Source organism: Cnephaeus nilssonii (assembly GCF_951640355.1).
Source record: "Cnephaeus nilssonii genome assembly, chromosome: 11".
Classification (NCBI taxonomy): Eukaryota; Metazoa; Chordata; class Mammalia; order Chiroptera; family Vespertilionidae; genus Cnephaeus; species Cnephaeus nilssonii.
Window position 1 is genome coordinate 42,232,463 of NC_137082.1, and position 20,724 is coordinate 42,253,186.

The 20,724-nt window shown below is 44.5% G+C and overlaps 1 protein-coding gene across 2 annotated transcripts in view; it reads left to right on the top strand.

Moving 5' to 3' along the window:
- ZNF532 (zinc finger protein 532) overlaps window positions 1-20,724 on the top strand; it is a 150,790-nt gene that overhangs the window by 33,119 nt on the left and 96,947 nt on the right. The window contains exon 1 of one of the 2 annotated variants that reach the window (XM_079783924.1): window positions 20,208-20,463. The exons of the other annotated variant lie outside the window; for it this stretch is intronic. The gene's annotated coding sequence lies outside the window, so the exon portion shown is untranslated. Of the gene's footprint in view, window positions 1-20,207; window positions 20,464-20,724 lie in introns of those variants that run through there. 2 annotated transcript variants of the gene reach the window in all.

A 20,724-nucleotide genomic window follows, 5' to 3' on the forward strand; every position in this document is an offset into this window, starting at 1 on the left:
CAGTTGCAGGCTCCTCCCTCAAAATGAATTCCACTGCTGAATTCAGGCTTGAGGTGAGAGATTGAACTAGAGATGGGCTGCAAACTACCTAACACTGTTAAAAACAACCCAGCTCTTGTCCAGCTGGCATGGCTCACTGGTTGAGTTTTGACCTATGAACCAGGAGGTCCCAGTTTGATTCCGGGAGGGGGTATGTGCTCAGGTTGGGGGCTTGGTCCCAAGTGGAGGGCTTGCAGTAGGCAGCCAATCAAAGATTCTCTCTTATCATTGATGTTTCTATCTCTCTCCCTCTCCCTTCCTCTCTGAAGTAAAAAACAACAACACATATATTTAAAAAAACAAAACAAAAAAAACAACCATCCAGCTGGTTAATCAAGAGGCTGGGGCTAACGCTTCAACATCAGCTTCAAAGCCGCGCAGGTCACGTTGCCTGGGCCTGCTGATGCTGGGCCCGGCCGCCTAGGACTAAGCTGAGACCTCCAGGACCTCTGTCTTGCAGAGATATTTCAACCCTCTGAACTGTCCTCGGCTGAACCTTCCTCCACTCCCCCAGGCCTGCTAAGCTCTATTTTAAGAGCTTGCAATTTAAAGAAGTGAAGAACCAGCACATACATACGGTTGAAAAGGAAAAACGTTTTCTCCAGGGTTAAGCCATGTCCTGAGGTTAAGACTTGTTAGGGAGCCCACCTGCCATCCTTTCAAATAGATGAAAGAGTTTTCAGTCTCTAGCAGTGGAACACTACATCCACGCCCGCCACCCCTTCCGCTCGCTTACACCCAGTTTCCCCAGCCCCCAAACCCTGTAATTAAAAAGGCTCTTTTCAGACTGGAATACAATCCAAGCACAATCATTATGAAAACCCTGCCCTGTTTCTGTGGTTACTGACAACTCTCTTTGTGTAAATCTCATTAAATCAACCAGGGACTCCCGGTTGTGGGACAATTCCTAGGAAGAGAAAGCTATGTTGTTTTAGAAATAATGTTGCAAATCTCAGGTATGAGGCCTCTTTGGATTAGAAAATAATATTCTTTACCTCTCTGAAACCACTAACAAGTCGACCGTGAACAATTGATAATGGTTTTTGTCACCAGCATTTTTTTTTTCTCTTGTGGTAGCATTCTCTGTATTTCCCCTTCCAAAGAGAAGCAGAAGGCTTTCTTTGACAAGCTGTCTTATTTTCATGCCTTTGAGAAGACAAATGAAATTACTCTGAATCTTGCTGTAAGAAACTATTTTCAATTCATTTTTATTGTATACATTTTTTGCTACTTAGAAGCAATTTGCTTCTCATTTGAAGAGTAAAATGATTCTTATTCAAACTGTAAGCAACAGTGGGTTTTCCTCATCCCCTAAAAAGCTTGAAAAGTAAAATGATTCTGATGCAAAATTAAAGACAAGAGTGAGATTTCCCTGCATCTTAGAGTAGCATACAATCTAGAGTACTTAAACGTTTTTATCTGGGTCTAGAAGTTGTGTTAGCTGCTGTTATCTTATTTTGCCCTTTAATTTTATTATTTCTATTCTCATCCCAGAATTTCCAAAGTCCTTAACTGTGCCTCTTCCCTTGTGTCTTTTAACATCAAAGGATATAAATGGCTTAGACACTTGCTGACCGTCAAATGCACAAGACTATACGGGTAATAGTAGAAAAGGACGCTGATATGACCACACCTGTGCTCTGCTCTCGGAGCTTATGTACCCGTATGCCTTTCTTCGAGTGAATTTGGGCTCTTCCTGGCCACTGTGCCAAGTCCCGGGGACTGAAAACATGCTCCTCGGGAGCTTCATTTAGAGGATTAACTTCCACTGAGTCATCAGTCTAGAGGGACCTCCCTCATGCTCCACCTTGCTGGAATTCACACTTATTTCCCAACTTTGCACATGGTTGCTGCAATCACTAACAGATGGTCAGGTTAGGAAGGTGGCAAACATCGAGATGAGGATAAGAGATTCTGTGTGTCACTGTCCAGGTACATCGCTAGAGTGGAGACTCTGAACGCCACTCAGCCCTGAGTTGCTCCCTCTCTCCAGGCTCCCCCTCTGACCTCCCCCTGCTCCCACCCAGGTGCTCCCAAGAGCTAGCTTTTGCCTTGTAGTACTTCTATTGGGCCTATTTCCTTCCGCAGTTATTACAGAGTGTTGTTTCTTTGTCCTTATCCTGCACCAGACTCCAAGGTGTTATGGTCCTGGGGGTCCCCCAGTGCCGGGACGCTGCTCCCCCCGGGTGCCCGTTTGTAAATGTGCAGAGCAGCTCTCTCATCCACTGCTGGGCGAATCGGGAAGCACTGATGCTGTTGAGCCTCCATTGGACCTGCTTTACAGAAAACAGAAAGCCTTCTGGTAGAACAATCTTCAGATAGAGATAAATGAAGAGTGCCTTAGGTCAGAACCGGCAATATCTCCACCCTGAGTGAGCGCCTGAAGACCTAGGAAGGCCTCAGGAGGCTTAGGAGAGGAGAAAAAGTATCAGACAAAGGGAGGAGAGAGGAGAGGGCAAAAGGGAAGAGGATTACAGAGGCACACCCTCTTGGGAGATTACACAGTGATTAGCACAGTGAACATGAATATTTATGAAGACAGCGCTGGTTATATTATGGAGGATCATTTGAATAATCATGAATATGTTTCCATGCATTTGGGCTAATGGATGGTTTTCTGTCTTTAATGAGGCATGGGTGTTTGAAGAGCCAGGGAGAGCAGAGAGAAGGGGATGAACAGAACAGGTCACAGGGTTTCGGCGCCTGTTTTTCTCACTGTACGGCTCTCTCGCCCCTGAAGGCCTGTCTATTACAGACCTGGGGAAATGTCTCATCAGGCACCGCTGCCTGCCCGTGCTTGCGCTAAAATGGTTTGCTGATTCTCCTAAACCTAACCTGCACTTCAAAGAGGGGGGAGGGGAGGGAACATGGTCTATTGTTCTTAGATCCATCTCCAGAGTGACTCCCAAGTACACAGGAGGACACATGTCTTCTTTGCCTGGTCAGTTCTGGGTTATACCTACTATCCTGCCCTTATTACTAACAGATTGTCCCTTTCATTTGGAAAATGAACAGTTGGACATTAAATGGTTTGAGGAAAGCACCCCTTTATTTCTTTTACCTTCTGTCCCTAGCAGGATGCCAGGTTCCCCGAAATGGTGGTGGTGGTTTTGAAGGGAGCAATCAGAGGCGGGCAGGTGGCGGGAGGCAGGAGAGGCATAGAGGGTGGGAGCCTTGGTGGTCTTGTGAATTGTTTCGTGGGCAGAGGAGGAGTGCGGCGAAGGTTCAATCTCAAGAAACTGACGTGAACTAGCTTCTCAGGGAAGACGTCCCTGGAAGCAGCCCGGCACTAGGTAGGGCATAAACCAGAATGCCAGCTCAGTCATTTTCTACAAAGAGAACAGAGCTCCGTGGTCCAGACATGCTCCTGTGGGCGGTACAGGCAAGGGAGAGGAGAGGTAATATTGCGGGGATTCACACCTGGTATCTGCTGGGTGGCCTGTGGCAAGCCCTGTAGCTCTGCCAGACCTAGGATGTTCGGCTGGAGGCTGGGCTGTGAGGCCTAAATGCAACAAGGAGCGGACCCAAGGTGCCTGGCACAGGCTGCGTAGCCAGCCACGGGAGCTATTATTAGGTTCCCAGGCGGAAGCCCAATCATCTTCAGTTGCTGGCTAGGCAGGAACTCCTTGGGGGAGGTAAGCAGGATTAAGCTGGGCATCCTCTCCTGGCAGGGCTGCACCTTCCACATTCGCTGGTACCTCCTGCCCGGAAGGTTCTGGCTTAGGCGCTAGCAGAGCAGGCTTCCCACTGGAGTTTCTTTTCCCAAGGTTCTAAGCTAACCACCCACCCCCTTTGATTGACATATTCTTTCTTTAGATATGCTAATACCTCCAATTAGATTACAGTGTAGTCTTGCTTTGTCTCTTAAGAGACCGGTGCCTATTTCAGGTCTTTTATATTACATGTTTTAATAATTCACCTCTAAGGAGGCACTTGTACCCTTACTTCCGAGTTGTGTCAGGGGTATCCCAGTCTGGATACCTCCAATCTGGACCAGTGCCCGTTCATTTACCCACCCATATGTCAATTCAACAAAGATATACACTGAGTGGCCAGATTATTATGATCTCTGAACGCGTAATAATCTGGCCACTCAGTGTACTTTGCTTATAATTATGAAGTAGGGTTAAGGCACGGCCAAGCTTAAGGAATCAGCAAGACTGCCCTGGCTGGGTAGCTCAGTTGCTTAGAGCATCATCCTGATATGCCAAGGTTGCAGGTTCAATCCTGGTCAGAGTACATACAAGAAGCAACCAAAGAATGCATAAATAAGTTGGGCAACAAATCAATGAATCCCCTCCCCTCTTTCTCTCTTAGTCTTTCATTCTAAAATCAATCTTTTAAAAAGATATAAAAGAAATTAGCAAGATGGTGATGGAAGGAGACTTGACTTGGGGTGGTGAACACACAATATACAGATGATTTATTATAGAATTGTACACTTGAAACCTATATAATTTTATTAAACAATGTCACTCCAATAAATTCAATTAAAAAAGGAATTAGCAAGAAAAAAACATATGGTAACTTATTTGTGTAAAGGTAGATGTTTTCTAGTTGTTTTGTTTATTTCTTCCAGCAAGGTGGGATGAGGGACAGGCAGAATAATATGAAAACTTGGCTTCCTTCTGGGTGAAAACAATATTCACACCATGACAAGAAGCATTTATTTTCTGCTGCTGGGTGACAGAGTTGTGCTTTCTGAGCTTCCAACCACCTTTCTGGCTTCCTGCCCCTGGAAAAGACCCACAAGAGGAATGCCACGGGTCACAAGAGTTACTTAGCTGAGTAAATACACATGAGTGATTGGGGGAGAATTACAAAGTCTGCTCTAAGTAACCGAGTCAAAACTAACAATACTCAGTTGTCAGAACATCAAATGAAGCTGCTCAGACTATCACCCTTGGCACGTCGTCCAAGTATTTTAAAGACTAGCTGTTGAGGACAATATTTGATGGGTGTAGTTTTGTTTTCTAGCTTATGGGAACGACAGCTTGGTAGAAGAATAACAGAGTGAATGCAGTTGGGAAGGAAAAGCTGGTGATTGTAGATGGGGGATATTGGGCAAGACAAGGAACGGACAGGGGTGTGTTTAAAAAAGGGGGATTCTGTTTTTACTGCCAAATGTATGGCTCAATTCTGATTTGTATCAGGATTTATAAGCTGTTCTTTGCCTGGGGTTTGCCAGTTTGGTATGTACTGGTGGTCTTAATCCAGTATCTGGACCAGAAAGCAAATGTTTTCATCCTTGGAATCCCCGTTATAATTGAAAATTTTCCAAGGAGACGGCAGAGGCCAGATGGGAATGTGGCATGTGTTGCCCTGTTAGCACTACGCCCTCAGTTGGTGCTGTATTGCTTTGTGCTTCCTTCTGAACACTTATGAGTGCCTACTATGTTCCAAGGCTGCATGCAGAAAACTAGATGTTGGGAACTTAGAGCAGTGAATCCAACTGAGCATACCTTTGCCTCAGGGAGTTTCTGTTCCAATGGGAGGGAAAGGAATATAATTATTGTAGGTGGGGTCAGGCCAAACCTGGGTTCAACAACTTTGGTACTTGAGTTCTTGCTAAGAAAAGAATTCATGCCAAAACCGGTTTGGCTCAGTGGATAGAGCGTCGGCCTGCGGACTGAAAGGTCCCAGGTTTGATTCCGGTCAAGGGCATGTACCTTGGTTGCGGGCACATCCCGGTGGGGTGTGTGCAGGAGGCAGCTGATCAATGTTTCTCTCTCATCGATGTTTCTAACTCTCTATCCCTCTCCTTTCCTCTCTGTAAAAAATCAATAAAATATATTTAAAAAAAAAAAAGAAAAGAATTCAAAGTCAATACTTACACTTGATAGAGGAAATTTATTTGGGCAAGTGAAGAGAAAGTACACTGGAAGAGAAATTTCGAGCCCACGGCTCAAAGAGCTGCCTGGGGAGTGGACTAGGGCTGCTTTCTTCTAAAAAATGACCTATCAGGGCCTGCCTTCTGTCCTTGCATGGAAGTTAGTGGGGCTTTCCTCCATCCCCCTTGTTCTCCTCTAAGGGTGGGGTCTACCACATGACTAACCACATGCCAGGGGAGCAAACATCAGGAGAATCTGACCTGCACGACCAGAGGCATTCTAGGGTGGAGAGGGGCTCTTAGAGGCAAGCTCTTGAATACCTCCAACATCTGCTCCAACAGTTCTTTTTCATTCGCAGGTGTCTGGGGTGTTCCACCGTGGTGACCTTTTGTAACTGGTCCATCGCCCTTGCTCTGCTCATGCCTAATGGCCTACCACATAATCACGGTTGCCAGATTTAGCAAATAAAAAATACAAGACACCCAGATAAATTTGAATTTCAGGTGAACAATAAATAATTTTTTACTACAAGTAGGTTCTGAAGATGGCATGCATTAATTTAGCCATCTTAAATATAATGTAGTGGGACAAATGAAGCAGAGTAAAGGACTAGATAGGGATGGATGGGTGCAATTTTAGTGAAGGTGGTCAGGGAAGCTCTGACAGGTGACAACTGAGAAGAGACATGAATGAAGTGAGGGCGGGTACCAGGCAGGTAGGTAACTATGGAAAGGACATCCAAGGGAGCAGAAACAGTAGTAATACAGAGGCCCTAAGGTCCACTTCCAGTGTCAAGAATTGGTCTCTGCACCAGCAAGCTTTTAATAACTGATATTGAAAAACAAAATTCAAATGAATAAACTTAAAGATCAAATTGGCTTTATCCAATGATTCATGAAATGCACAGTAGCTCATCTAGCAAACAGAAAGAAGCTCCAAGGAGCTGTACAAAATGGAAAGCTTTTATAGGCAAAAGGGGGCGGAAAAAGGAAGTTTCCAACAGAGTGGATTGTTTCAAGAAAGGTCACCTTTCTTTGTGGGAGGTGGGGTGGGGGGCTGTGGGTTTGGGGGTGTCTGTCATGTAGATTACTTCACTAGTGCTGATCAGGTAATTCCAGATTGGCTGATTAAAGGTCACATTCCTGGGAGAGGCTGAAACTACAGTTAGGGTAGATTTTCAGCTGATGTGGGACTTAGCACAAGTGATTCCATGTTTGGCCTGTTGTCTCTTATTCTTTAACACTGAAATGGGCTGGTGTAACTCTGAGTCATTCCACATTTCTAATACCCCCTCATATTAGATGCCAATTCTACAATATGCTTATCAAAGTCTAAGTGGTCAGGGGTGAAAAAGAACAAAGAATGGGAAGGAAGCAGAGTAATATGGGGGATTGTTGAATGAGACATGAGAATGGACTTCAGCCTCAAAGGTCTATACCAGAAGCTTTGAGGGCTCCTTTGGGGCCTTATGCTAGTACATTGCTCTGTGCTAGAGAGTACTGCTGGGGTCTCCGAAGGCAGGTTGGAAGGCTTGCTTTAAACCCCGTCCTACCAGCATAATAGTTTGGTATGTGTGAGTGCCCTATTATTTCCACACGTGCATGTACACTTCATGGCCATGGCATCCATTGTCAGAAAGTGCCCTGGATCCCGATAAGAATGTTTTTCCAAATTCGACCTAGAGATCCTCAGCTCTAAGGCAAGGGAGGCCTTCCCTGGCTTTATATTTGTTCATGGGCTTTTGCTATTTAATTCTAAGTACTTACATATTCACATCTTAGCTAAGACAGTAATAAAAAAGGAAACTTTTTTCTTCTGTGACAAGTTTCCTCACAGAAACAATGGAAGTGTTTTAACACAAAATAAATAAGTTAAGAGAGTAAAAATCAAAACAGGTTTTTTCCCAGATCTGCCCTGTGTACCCCTCAGATCCTGCCCATGTGACCATGGCGGATACCTGCAATGGTCTTGGCTTTTCAGATGGCAAGAATTCCCTCCTCTTTTATGGCAAGACTTTCTAAGGATTTGCTAAGGATAAAGGGATCAGACATTTTTATTGATATTTTTCTTATTTATCCAAGTGCTTTATTATTTAGTGGGTTCCAGAGATGAAGGCTTTGGACTACTTCTGTGTATGTCCTCTTTTTCCTCTCCAGTCATGTGACACTGTGACCTTAGACAGGATGGATGAGATGAAAGATGAGGCGGAATCAAATGAGTAAGGCCTTGCCCGGCTAGCGTGACTCAGTGGTTGAGCATCAACCCATGAATCAGGAGGTCACAGTTTGATTCCCAGTTCAGGGTTTCGGGCTTGATCCCCAGTAGCGGATGTGCAGAAAGCAGCCAATCCATGATTCTCTCTCACCATTGATGTTTCTGTTCCTCTCTCCCTCTCCCTTCCTCTCTCTGAAATAAATAAAAACATATTTAAAAAAAATAAAAAATGAGCAAGGCCTTGAAGGGGCAAACTTGAGACCCCAAACTGGCTACCATCCTCCCACAGTGGGCATAGAAAATTAAAACTACACCTTAGAATCTAAGTTAACATGACTTGGCTATCCTGTTTTCTTCATTAACATTTTTTATTCTTCCAGAACTACCTGCCCAAGAAATTGGTTTGATTGTTTGTTGTTAGAGGAACTTCTCCAATAACCCAGTATCTCTTCAATTAAAAAACACGATAGTTAGTGCTCTAGGGTTCTTTAAATCCCTCACCTCAACGTCCTCAGCTTGCTTTGCCCACCAATCCTAGGCTCTTACATCTTCCAGCCCATTTTACCTGAAACCACGCTTCCAATTCCCAATAAATTATTTTTTAAAGTATATATTTTATTGATTTCAGAGAGGAAGGGAGAGAGAGATAGAAACATCAACGATGAGAGAGAATCATTGGTTGGTTGCCTCCTGCACACCCCGCACTGGGGATCGAGCCCACAACCCAGGCATATGCCCTGACCAGGAATTGAACATTGACCTCCTAGACTGAGCCATGCAGATTGGGGTTCCAATAAATTCTGACCTTACCATCCTCCCTCTGAGACACTGCCCAAGTTTTTTGAGGTGGTGTTTTTTTGTTTTTTTGTTAATCCTCACCTGAGGATATTTTCCCACTGATTTTTAGAGATAGTGGAAGGGAATGGGGAGAGATGGAGACAGGAAACATTGATGTGAGAGAGACACTTGATTGGTTGCCTTCTGCATGCCCTGACCAGGGCCTGGGATCGAGCCTGCAACCAATATACATGCCCTTGACTGGAATTGAACGTGGGACCCTTCAGTCTGCGGGCGGATACTCTATCCACTGAGCCAAACCGGCTAGGGAGGTGGTATTCTTCCTCCTGGCCCTGGTAAGTTTTAAACACAGCATTGCCTTATCAAAAGTCATGATGGCCATGTTTGGGGAGGCAGCTTTTGAAAAGAGGGCCTTTTTTCTTTCTTTTTTTGTTTTGTTTTGTTTTTTTGTTTGTTTTTTAATCCTTACCCAAGGATATTTTTCCATTGATTTTCAGAGAGAGTGGAAGAGAGATGAAAGACAGAGAGAAATATCGATGTGAGAGAAACATATCGATTGGGTGCCTCCTACACATGCCCTGACCAGGGCCTGAAGGAGGGGGGTGGGGGACCTGCAACTGAGGTACATGCCCCTGACTGGAATGGAACCCGGGACCCTTGGGTCCACAGGCTGATACTCTATCCACTGAGCCAAACTGGCTAGGGCAAGAGGGCCTTTTTTCTTATAGAGGAAAGAAATAGCATAGTTTATGTGCATTTAATGTGCTCATCTGTTGCTCAAGGGCTGTTTAGTGAGGAGAAATTGGTTGATAGGTAGTTAGTAATTAGTTAAGAAGTCTCTTTAAGGGAACAGGTGGGAGATTACAGCTTAAACCAAGACATCAATGTGGGCAGGAACAGAGGGCAAGCTTGCTGAAAAGGCTGTAGAACGAACTGGCAGCGGTTTCCTCTTGGGTGTGGAAGGAGGAGTGTGGTATAACCAGGGTTTGAGAAGGGAGCGTGGTGCCATGGTGTGACAAGGTCTGCAGGGGAGGATGGAACAGGAGGAGGTCTGTTTTTGGACCACTTGAGTGGAAACTAGTTGTCAGTCATTTGGCAATTCGTTGGCATCTGGAGTTAGGGGAGATACCAGGGCCAGAAACACAGATCTCGGAGTCTATAATAAAGAGATACTTGAAGCCCTGAGAGTTGAATGTGTTTTCCCAAGAAGTGGAGATTTAGAAAAGAGGGTCAAAGATAGAACATGGAGAAAATCCCTATTTCACACAGGGATGCAGAAATATCCTCTGAGAAGAAAGACTGAGAAGGAATGGTCTTTATGGAAAGGGGGAAGGTGTCCTGGAAGTTAAGGGAAGAGAGAACTTCAAGGAGGGGCTGGTGTGAGGAGCCTCATGCGGAATTCTCAAAATAGGGAAAACCTTTAAAGGGAGGCAGCAGCCTAAAAGGGGCCAGAGGGTTTATTTTAAACCCCAAGAAAAAGGGTCTTGATTTCTCTTGACTTAATTTGTGTTTAGAGCTAAGAGTAGGATGGACTAGGTAAAAGAATCTAGACAGGTGGGTAGCACCTAGAGGGGCTTATTTGATGCTCTCTTTGCACAGCTGCTGAGTAAGTAGTGTGCCTAGTGCCTGAGGTAGCTCAACTGGTCATGGTGTGATTTATGTTCTGAATTTCCCATGTGCTCCAGGTGAGTTGACTTAAGCCTATGTGTGACGGTCTGGGATGGACAAGGTGGAATAAGGTCCGAGAATAGGTGCTGCTGGGAAGGGAGGACCCAGGGGCTCCAGCTCACTGTAGATGATGCAGTCTGGTCAGTGTTTACGTTTGGTGAGAGGCTGAGGCGGAAGCTCAAAAAGGGTGTGATGATGATTATTGACCCGATACTTGGAGTGGATTTATTCATTTTATTTCCCCCAAAATAGACCATCCGTGCAGTGAAACAAAGGAATATCAGTTTCCACTGTGTCCAGCCAAAGTTGAACTCACCCACTCAAGGAAATTTTTCAAACTCAGTGGCTTTTGGACTCTTGATCAATCTCATCTATATATTCACTTATAAATTAAGTGCAGGGAGGACTATTCTAAGATCTCATGTACAGTACAAATTACATACAAAAATAGATGTCAAAGATAGTTGAGATTATGACGACATTAAGAAATGTCATTGAAATTTAATTTTCTTTATTAGCAGTATAAAGTATTATGCTCTCATTTAAATTCTTAATATTCAACATGCATGTTTTGGGAGGGAAATCTTGATATAACATTGTGATAAAGTGATTTGAAGATCTTGTTCTAAATTGAGTTTTTTCAATCTTGGTTGTTTTAAATGCTGACATAATGGGAAAAGATGCTTCCTAAAGTTATGGACCATTGGAAGAGATGGGTTATTTTTCACTACTCACTTAATAATGCTAATTTTCCAATCCCACCTACCAACTATGCAAAAGGTTGACTTGATATTTGAGTGAAGAATCTCAATTTACCAATGTCAGTCAATTGTTCCTGCAATGTAAATTAGATTGGATTTATACAGGTTAAACAAATAGGTTCAAATACACTGAAAAGCTTCATATTGGATTTTTTTGGTAACAGTTTAGAAAATTCTGTTTATGATATTTTAAGTGTACAAATCTGATAATTATCAAAGGTAATATTCATACTTGGTTTTTAGCACCAAATCATAAGTGATTTCCCAACATCTGTTTCTCTTTTTAAAAAAATCTTTATTGTTGAAAGTATTACATATACCCCCTTCTTTCCCCCCATTGGTCCCCTCCAGCCTGCCCCCACAACATCTGTTTCTAAATTGCTCTCTCCATAGCCTGACTTTCTTCCTAAAAGCAATCTCTTTTTTTTTTGTGGTTAAATATTATCTTTACCTCAAAAAGACACGCTACACATTTTTGTTCTAACAAAATATCTGCCAGATAGCATATTATAAACAGCATTTGCCAAAAGAAAAGGTCAGCAAGTTTGAAACTACTCTTTTTAAAAGGCAATGAATAACGTTAAGTTCTTTGCCTTAACATAGCCAGCAAACCACTGTGTGACACAAAAGATTGTGATAGTCATGCCTCAGCTTTCAAAGTGCAGCCAAGAGTTCTCTTAAAGGGACTTTTGTGAAGTCCTTCTTGCACCGCCTGCCCCTAAAAATAAAATAAACCTCACTGATGATCGGTAGCAATCTATGAACTCCTGGCTTCAGTTTCTTGACTGCAGTGGCTTATTTGTGAATGATTCATTGAGGATTTATTTTTTGTTGTTGTTGTTGGAATTTTTGTTATTTAATAGCAGAATTTTAAATTCTCGTATAAAAGTTGCTTCTTTAGTTACACAGTTAAAAAAAAAAAAAAAGGAAAACCTAGCCCAACCAGCATGGCTCAGTGGTTGAGCATCGACCTGTGAATCAAGAGGTCAAGGTTTGATTCCCGATCAGGGCACATGCCCAGGTTCCGGGCTTGATCTTCGGGGCAGGGGGAACGGGGGTGGGGGTGGGGGGTGGGGGGGGCGTGCAGTAGGCAGCCAATCAATGATTCTCTCTCATCATTGATGTTTCCATCTCTCTCTTTCTCCCTCTCCCTTCCTCTCTGAAATCAATAAAAAAATACTTTAAAAAAATCTATATTAGCCCAGTCAGCCTGGCTCAGTGGTTGAGTATGGACCTATCCACCAGGAGGTCACAGTTCAATTCCCAGTCAGGTCACATGCCCAGGTTGCAGGCTTGATCCCCAGTGTGGGGCGTGCAGGAGGCAGCCAATCCTTGATTCTCTCTCATCATGGATTTTTTTTTTTTTCTCTCTCTCTCCCTCTCCCTTCCTCTCTGAAATCAATAAAAATATATTTTAAAAAATCTATATTATTTTGATTAAAGAAACCATTTACTGTTAAGAATATATAAATTCTCTGCTACACATTTTATTTAGTGGTTTGTAAAAAATGAGTTTTTTTCAGGTATGTCATCATTGGAACAGGATCAAGCATATACTCTAAGCAATAGCATGTTAGAAATAGCTATACTTTTCTTTCAACAGTAGAGCAATCCTCCCACACTGTGTAATTTATTCTGATACATGTTTCTTCAAATCTACGGCAATATTTTCTAAGCATCTTCCAACTGTTTGCTGACAAATGAATGTATTTTATTTTGCAGTCATATTTTCTGGTTATTTTCATATTTTAACATTTGTTTGCTTCTATTTGTGTTTTCTACCTTTCTAGAAATAACCAATGTTTCCCCAGTGCTATGTGGATTTTGGTCTTTTGGCATTAAATATATCATTAAGTTTAGCAAAAATTTTAAAGTATTTCATAATCTCATCTCTAAACATAATTGAAAGAAAAACCTATAGGCATTTAATAAATTTTGATGTTCTGAATACCTAATTTTCTTTTTTTTTTTTTAAATACATTTCCATTGATTTCAGAGAGGAAGGAAGAGGGAGAGAGAGATAGAAACATCCATGATGAGAGAGAATCATGGTGGATCTGCTGCCTCCTACAAGTCCCCCACTGGGGATCGAGCCCAGAACCCAGGCATGTGCCCTTGACCGGAATCGAACCTGGGACCTTTCAGTTCACAGGCCGATGCTCTATCCACTGAGCCAAACCGGCTAGGGCATGAACACCTAATTTTCAAGTATGTCTGTATGTGGTGGTGTTGGGGAGACTTCATTGAGCCAAAGTCCTTTATTGTCCTTGACCTCACAGGCTTTGTGTTTCATGGGGAGTGAGCCAAATCAACCTTAAATGTCACATGGAAAGGGCAACTTAGGGACACGACAGGGGCACCCATATGCAGCAGGTCAGGGAAGACTTCTCCAAGTGAGTGACATAAATTTAGACCTAGCGATAAATGGGAGTTAGATGAAGGGGATTGGAGAAGGGTGGGGAGAGTCTTCCAGAAAGAGGAAACAGCAATGTGAAGACCTGACAGTGAGAACAATCTGGTCTCATTCAAAGAACAAAAAGTTCAACAAGACGGGATCTTGGAATGTTGCTGGGGCTGGCCAGCAGACCCTGAGCGATTGATGAATGAATTACTCCTACACAACGTTTGCTGTGAAAGAGAGGCTAAGGGACAGCCTGGCCAAAGTGACCAGGAAGCCTCAATTGCCTGCCTCGTTAGGCTTTTATTGGAATTTTTATCTTTAGATACAATCGGTAGGGTGAGTAATCATGGGAGGACACATTGTCCTCTAGGCAAGGGCATCCAGGGATTAAGCATAAGGATTCCAGTAAACACCCGGGGGTCAGCACGTGCACAGACTTGTTTGGAAAGGTCAAGGAATAATTAGGGGCTCCGCCTTCAACACTCCCTTAAATCTCCCCTAAGTCGGAATTCCAATAAACAGGCCTGGCAGCCTTCCACACACTTCCCATTTACCAGAATGTCCTCCTTACAAATTTTCCAACCAAGTCTCCTGTGCTCCCCAACAGAATGTGAAGAGGGAGAAGTAAGAGGTGTGGACAGGCAAATTATGGAGAGCCTTCTAAGTCACTTTTACTGAGTCTGGACTTTTTCTAAGAACAACAGAGAGATATGAAAAGGTTTGAGCAGAGGGCTGACAAGAGGATATCTTTAGAAAGTTTCCTAGAGTCTTCAGTGTGGAGGATGTATTAGAAGTTGACTAGGTTGGAGGCCTGGAGATCAGTTAGTGACCAGTTCCAAACTGAGATGATAGGCCAGAGGTTGAGTCAGGGTGATGGACATGGAGAGAAGGAATTCCAATCAACAGATACTTGGGAGGTAGAATCTACAGACATGCCGATGGAGTAGATATGAGGGAGTAAATGCCACTAGACAGTGGTGTCAATAGGACATGGTTTTCGCTTGGTGGATGCCTGGGGCTGAGTTTCCTGGATAGAGACTCTGGAAATCCACCTGTGATAGAGGCAGAATTAGGCAGAAGGAAAAGTTGACTCACAATCCTATGGACACTGAGACCTCAGCTGATTTACTAGGAACTCTGGAGCTTGGGTGTCCATTCCGAATGGGCCCAAATTAAGGCAAAAGTGCCTAGCCTTTGTATCTCTACATTATTTGTGCCTGCTCCCTGGGAAGGGGTGTAAACTTGGACAAGACAGTTCCCAGGAACTGACACAAGACAGTAGCCAAGGCAATCTGCAGGGAGGGGCTCAGCTGTGAGCAGTCAGCAGCTAATATTCTCAGCAACTAGGGCTTGGGGGTGTACACCCTGAAGAGAGGTTCTAGACAAAGCACTACAGTATCTACTACAGTGGCAAAAGATCTTTGATTTACTTTAGGACATGCTTTATTTTAGGGGCCTGTAGATTTATTACCCATTCCTTAGTTCACAAGTAACTGGTTAATTTCAACTATGAGATGTGCAAAGCATTGTGCTAACTGGTGCAGATGGTGGGTTTTAGGAGTAGATGCAAAGATGAAGATTCATGTACACAGTGCCCAGGTCACCTCTGTACTGCAGGGGCCCAATGAGATTCATTCTCAGGTGGAATTGAGTACCATTTCCTGTGTGTTCCCTTCTGCTCCTTGAAAGATTAAGCCTGGTTGCCTTTCCTTTTCTCAGATACCTTTCTAGCTTTCTCTTCCCCTTCTCTAGGTCTTGAAAGCGTAGGAAACAAGCCCAAATACCAGTTCCTTTCAAAGAAGCCCAGAGACAGTGTGAAAGTCACAGAGGGTTAAGGAACCTTTACACATTTCTCAACAGACCTTGTCCATTGAACCACACACAGTTCCTAAAGAATCCTTTGCTGATTCCCACAAGGCCCATGCTTTCTGGCTCTTGTCTGACTTTCTAGAGTTCATAAAACAATGTATTCTTGAACATATTTTATTTGAGAGAGAGAGAGAGAGAGAGAGAGAGAGAGAGAGAGAGAGAGAGAAAGGGAAAGAGAAAGAGAAGCATTGATTTGTTGTTCTACTTATTTATGCATTCATTGGTTGCTTCTTGTATGTGCCCTGACTGGGGATTGAACCCAAAACCTTGGTGTATCCGGACGTTGCTCTAATCAGCCGAACTACCTAGCCATGGCTTCCCTCAGTCCCTACCATTTCTCCTTCATTGGGCAAGGCTGCCTTTCCAGCACTTAGGCTTAAAGAGACAGTAGGAGACAAAGAATTGTGGATCTATCCCATAGCCAGGACTTAGGATATCATCGAGATAGGCCCAATGTTAAATAGGTAAATTAATAAAACAAGGAGGTCATTAGACTGAGATGGCTCTGATACTGTGGTGACCTCCACAAACAAACCCAAATCTAAGTCTATAAATACCTCTGTGGTAGAACACTGAAGAAACCCAAGCAACACTTAGAGAAATGGAGTTACACAGCTTTGTTATGCCGGTGGCCTGAGAGGAGTTGCCTCCAGAGTCTGAGCAAACCAATATGGTGGAAGCCCTTCTTTTATCCCCTTTTGGTTTCTTTGGCCCCCAAATATGGATGGGGACTTAGGGACCTTTCATGGGCTTTGCAAAAAGCCCCGTGGGTTGGGATGGGGGTCATATCTAAGGGCCTGGCCTGGCGCCAGCACTGATAACCCCCTCTGGGGCTTGTGTATTTGTTCCTGGTTTATGGCCTCTGTAAAATGTGAGCATTTCGGTAACAGGTCTTGCAAGACCAGATTGTGGGAAAGAGGCAGTGACTTAATTATAGGTTATAAGAATGTACATTAGGTTTCGGGCACAGGTTCAGATTGCTAGCCCCCCAAACATCAGGGTTACATTGGAATTAGCCTTTTAGCCTTCTCACCTCAAGATTAGAAAATCAAAACAACTAAGGACAGCCAATCACAAACAGCCAACTAGGATTCCGCTGTAGCCAATCAAATAATGACTTTCCTTTGTTTCTGCACCTTCTCTAGGTCATTCATTCCTTGGCTTCTTGTAGGTGGAGCGCTCCTAACCACTTCTTGGCAACGCCCGATTAGCATAGATTTTTGTTCAAATAAACGCTTAATTTTTTTTTAATAGATCACAACCCCCACCCCTTCCAATATCTGGGTGAAATCAACTAACAAAGGATAAGGGAAATCCTTCCCCAGACCTCCCCTCAGTTTGTTAGGCAAATAATCATTCAAATCTGGTTATTATTTCTTTCAAGGGTATGTTTTTAGAAAATACAAAAAAAAAAATACTGCTTCTACTACTATTTTGATGTTAAATATAAAAGATTCATTTCCCGCCCCCCCCCCCTCTTTTTTTTTTGCTGGCTATTCAGCTAGAGATCTTTAAATTATCATTCTAGTGTCGCACAGTATAATAATTCCTTTAAAAACATGACAAACAATTGAACATATTAAACTCTATAAATGCGTAGGCCTAGCTTAGTTTTGAGCTAAAAAATGTGTAGCTCAAGTCACAGGGCTGGAGGGTGAGAAGGGTCTGCAAGGACTTTTGATGGTGAGATAAAGAAAAGGCTTTTCTTTTTGTTTTTCTACTCCTTTCCCTCAAGGAACACACCTTTGTGTGCTCTGCCTAACAAAGGAATTTCCCAATTTCATAGTGGAATTTGGTGGGGGATGGGAGGGAGGGAGAATGTGTAGACTGATAACTATATATGCCTGCAAAGCTGGCTTCAAACCACACAAGGATTAAAAAAAAGCTGTGATTTTGCAATACACTGATTGGAGGAAAAACTCTGACATTGAGCATTAGCAATAAAAACAGCAACAACCGAATCCGAAAGGGTTTGGGATTCCTTTAGTTTCTATTTGGTGTAAGAATAATATGATTTCTTTGTTCTGTCTTTTCTTATCTACAGCACTCAAATAATAGCTTATTTCATTTTTGTAGTCAAATTACTTCTTCTATTGTTGCCCAGAGCGAAGTGGTGCCCAAGATAGCCTTACATATTAGAATAATAGAAGAAACATTTGTACTGATTTTTTTTGGGAAGAGGGTTGTTAGTGTTATTTTAAACAAAACAAAACACCACCCACACCTTACACTAAAATTTGTTTTTCCGGTGACATGGACTTATTTCATCAAATGGACTAAGATGGGTGCTTTGCTTTTAACTATTGGTCTACCTGGCAGAGAGGTTTCTCTGAAACCCTCTTTGTAAAAATAGAACTGAGATAATTTGCAAGAAATTATCTTTTACCTTGGGTTGTTTATATATATATTTTTAAAGCAGATGCAATGTTATCTATTGCCATTTTTGCAAATGATGAATTGTGCTTTCAAACTAATTTCCTCCATCCGAGGCTTGACCAAAACACTGGGCTTTGCACAAAGGCCTGCTCCAAAAATATTTGGCATTATGAAGCCAGGAGGCAGTTCTACACCCAGGACACTTTCTGATAAGCAATTCAGACTTTAGTGCGATTCTGACCATTCAAACACTGCTGTGCTGTGCTTTCAACTCTTTAAGGGAAGTGAATGGGGGAGGGGCAAGACTGCATTTGAAGTAAACAAAGATTTCAAATCTAGGAAACCGAGGATTTACTCTGGTATGCACATTATGAAATTCCATATATTGTACTAGGTGTAGCGTTATCAAGATTTCCGATAAGCAAGTCTTTGGATACTATTCAATGCATATAATGTTTTCTTCACATGCATATTAATAAGGGCCCGCTTTTAGGAGAAGAAAGAAGGCCTCCTTTCAAATGAAATCAAGCCCAGGTAAAGTTGAAACTCAACCCACAGAGTACTGGCACCGTTTTCAGGCTAAAAGAAGATGAGATTCAATTTCATCATCTTGTAACAGTGATAAATGTGAGGCCGTGGCTGGCAAAATTTGCAGATTACAGAGGTCTTTCTAAACACGCGGAAATATGCGCCCCAATTTATGTGCAACTCCAAACAATTTGCTGTTTGAAATGAAAGACCAACAACTCTTCGGTGAGACAATCATCTGGTTCATTTACATGAAAAGCCTTAAATAGCAAAAATGCTGCTTCAATTTACATCACACCGTGTCCCCATAACGAACAATGGCTTCCTCAATGGCAGCTAATGCAAAGGAGAGGCACACTGAGATTTAAAAAACCAACTTCCCAGCACTTTGCAAATATTAAGCAATTAGCCTAATTTAAAATAAAGCACACACACACAAAATGCTTCCTATGCTGGGCGTTTTCACTGCAACAGGAGTGAGCCTTTTGAAGAGGTTATGCTGATATTTTTTTCAGGTCCTTCTATTTTGTACTATTTCTAGGGTATGCACAATGAGCTTGGCATAGGTTTTCTCTCTCGTTTTAAAAGACCCCACTGAGTGCAGGTGTGTGAACCATGTAGGAACCAGGACACAGCGCTGGATAAATAGCAGTCCTGATGTGGTGGTAATATATTGTGTCTGTCGGATGTGTTGACGATTATACACCTTGGCGGGCTTGACGGGGTTTATTTATACATATGTACCCTTTTGTGTTATTTGGCTATGACCACCTGCTGTATGCACAATATGTGCTTGTTACCTTTGTCCACCACCTCCCTTCTTGCATTTAAAGACCTAGCTATTACTTCTTGTTTACTCCATATCATTCCCCCATTTAAAAAAAAAAAAAAGACATGAACCGAACATGCCATGTTTCAATTTGGCCCCAGTGGCTTTTTCTCTGAAAGCAAAACGTGTCTTTTTTACACCAGGGCTTTCTCTCCACCCCAGGGGGTGTCTTCCATTCTTTTGTGGCTCAGTTTTAAGGCGAAAAGGGCTCCCAAGCCACGAACTAACCCGAAGAGAGCCCCCTCTTCCACTTCCAGGGAGCATTTCCCATTGAATCTCTCTGAAGATAGCGTGCTCTCTTCTTACTTGTTTGCCACCACTGCGAGGATAACAAACACCACCTTGGCTTCAAGAACCTGGGTAGAGGCTCACGGTCTTTCTCAACCAGCTTTGGCGAGGCCTTGCTTCCTTCCACTCCAGTAAGTTGCGGCTTGGGGCCATGGCAAGGACTGGGTGAGCCTGACATGTCGTTTGAAAAAAAAAAAAAAAAAAAAAAGCAGCCCTCCCTCCATCCCCTCACCACCACCACCACCCCGCTCTCCGGGGCGAAGCTGCAATCCAGCAGCCCCAGATGGGCGAGACTTGGCAGGTCCGCGGGGCTCCTCTCGCATCGGCGGCGGCACCCGGGCGTCCGCCGGCCGCCGGGCTTCGCGCTCCGGCTCCTGCTCCCCAGCCCTCCCTTCCCCCATCGGCCGCCCCCTCCCCCTCTCCCGCGCTCCCTTTTGTTCGCTCGCCGCTCCGGCCGAGCCACCGCCGCAGGGCCCGCACCCCCAGCCCTAGGCCCCGGCCAGGCGGGCCGCCCCGCCGCCGCCACCGCGCGGCCTAGAGCGCGGCGCCCGGGAGGCGCGGGGCCCGGGCCGGGCGCACGGCGAGGCCGCGGCGGCGGCGGCGGGGCGGCCGGGAGCCGGAGCCGGGAGGCGGCGGCGGCTGCGGCTGCGGCGCGAGGCCGCTCCACCTCGCACGCACACACAGACCCCGGCAGCGGGAATGCAGATGACACGCCCGTAACATGGAGCCGCCGCCGCTACGACGACAGCAGCCGCAGCCCCAGCAGCAGCAGCAGCCGGCGGCGCCGCGCTGAACAAAGGTCATCCGAGCTGCGGCCCAGGCGCCCGGGCTTGACCGCTGCGAAGGCCAACCCGGGAAGGGGTGGGTGTGCGCCCGGGGGGGCGGGGGCCCCCAGCGGCCGGCGAGCGAGGGGGCGCAGGGCCGCGGAGGAAGGGGCGCGGGTGGGCTCCGGGGCGAGGCGGGGCGCGGCCCCTCGTGCACCCCGCGGCTAGGGGTGAGCGCGTGAGGCTCAGGCCCTTTGGCTTGACTGCAGTGGCCTGTCCCACCCTGGCCTTGGGGACGCTGGCCTTCGCGCTCGGCCAGCTTTCTTGGGGGGCCGAGGACCAGCCGGTTTTGCTAGGC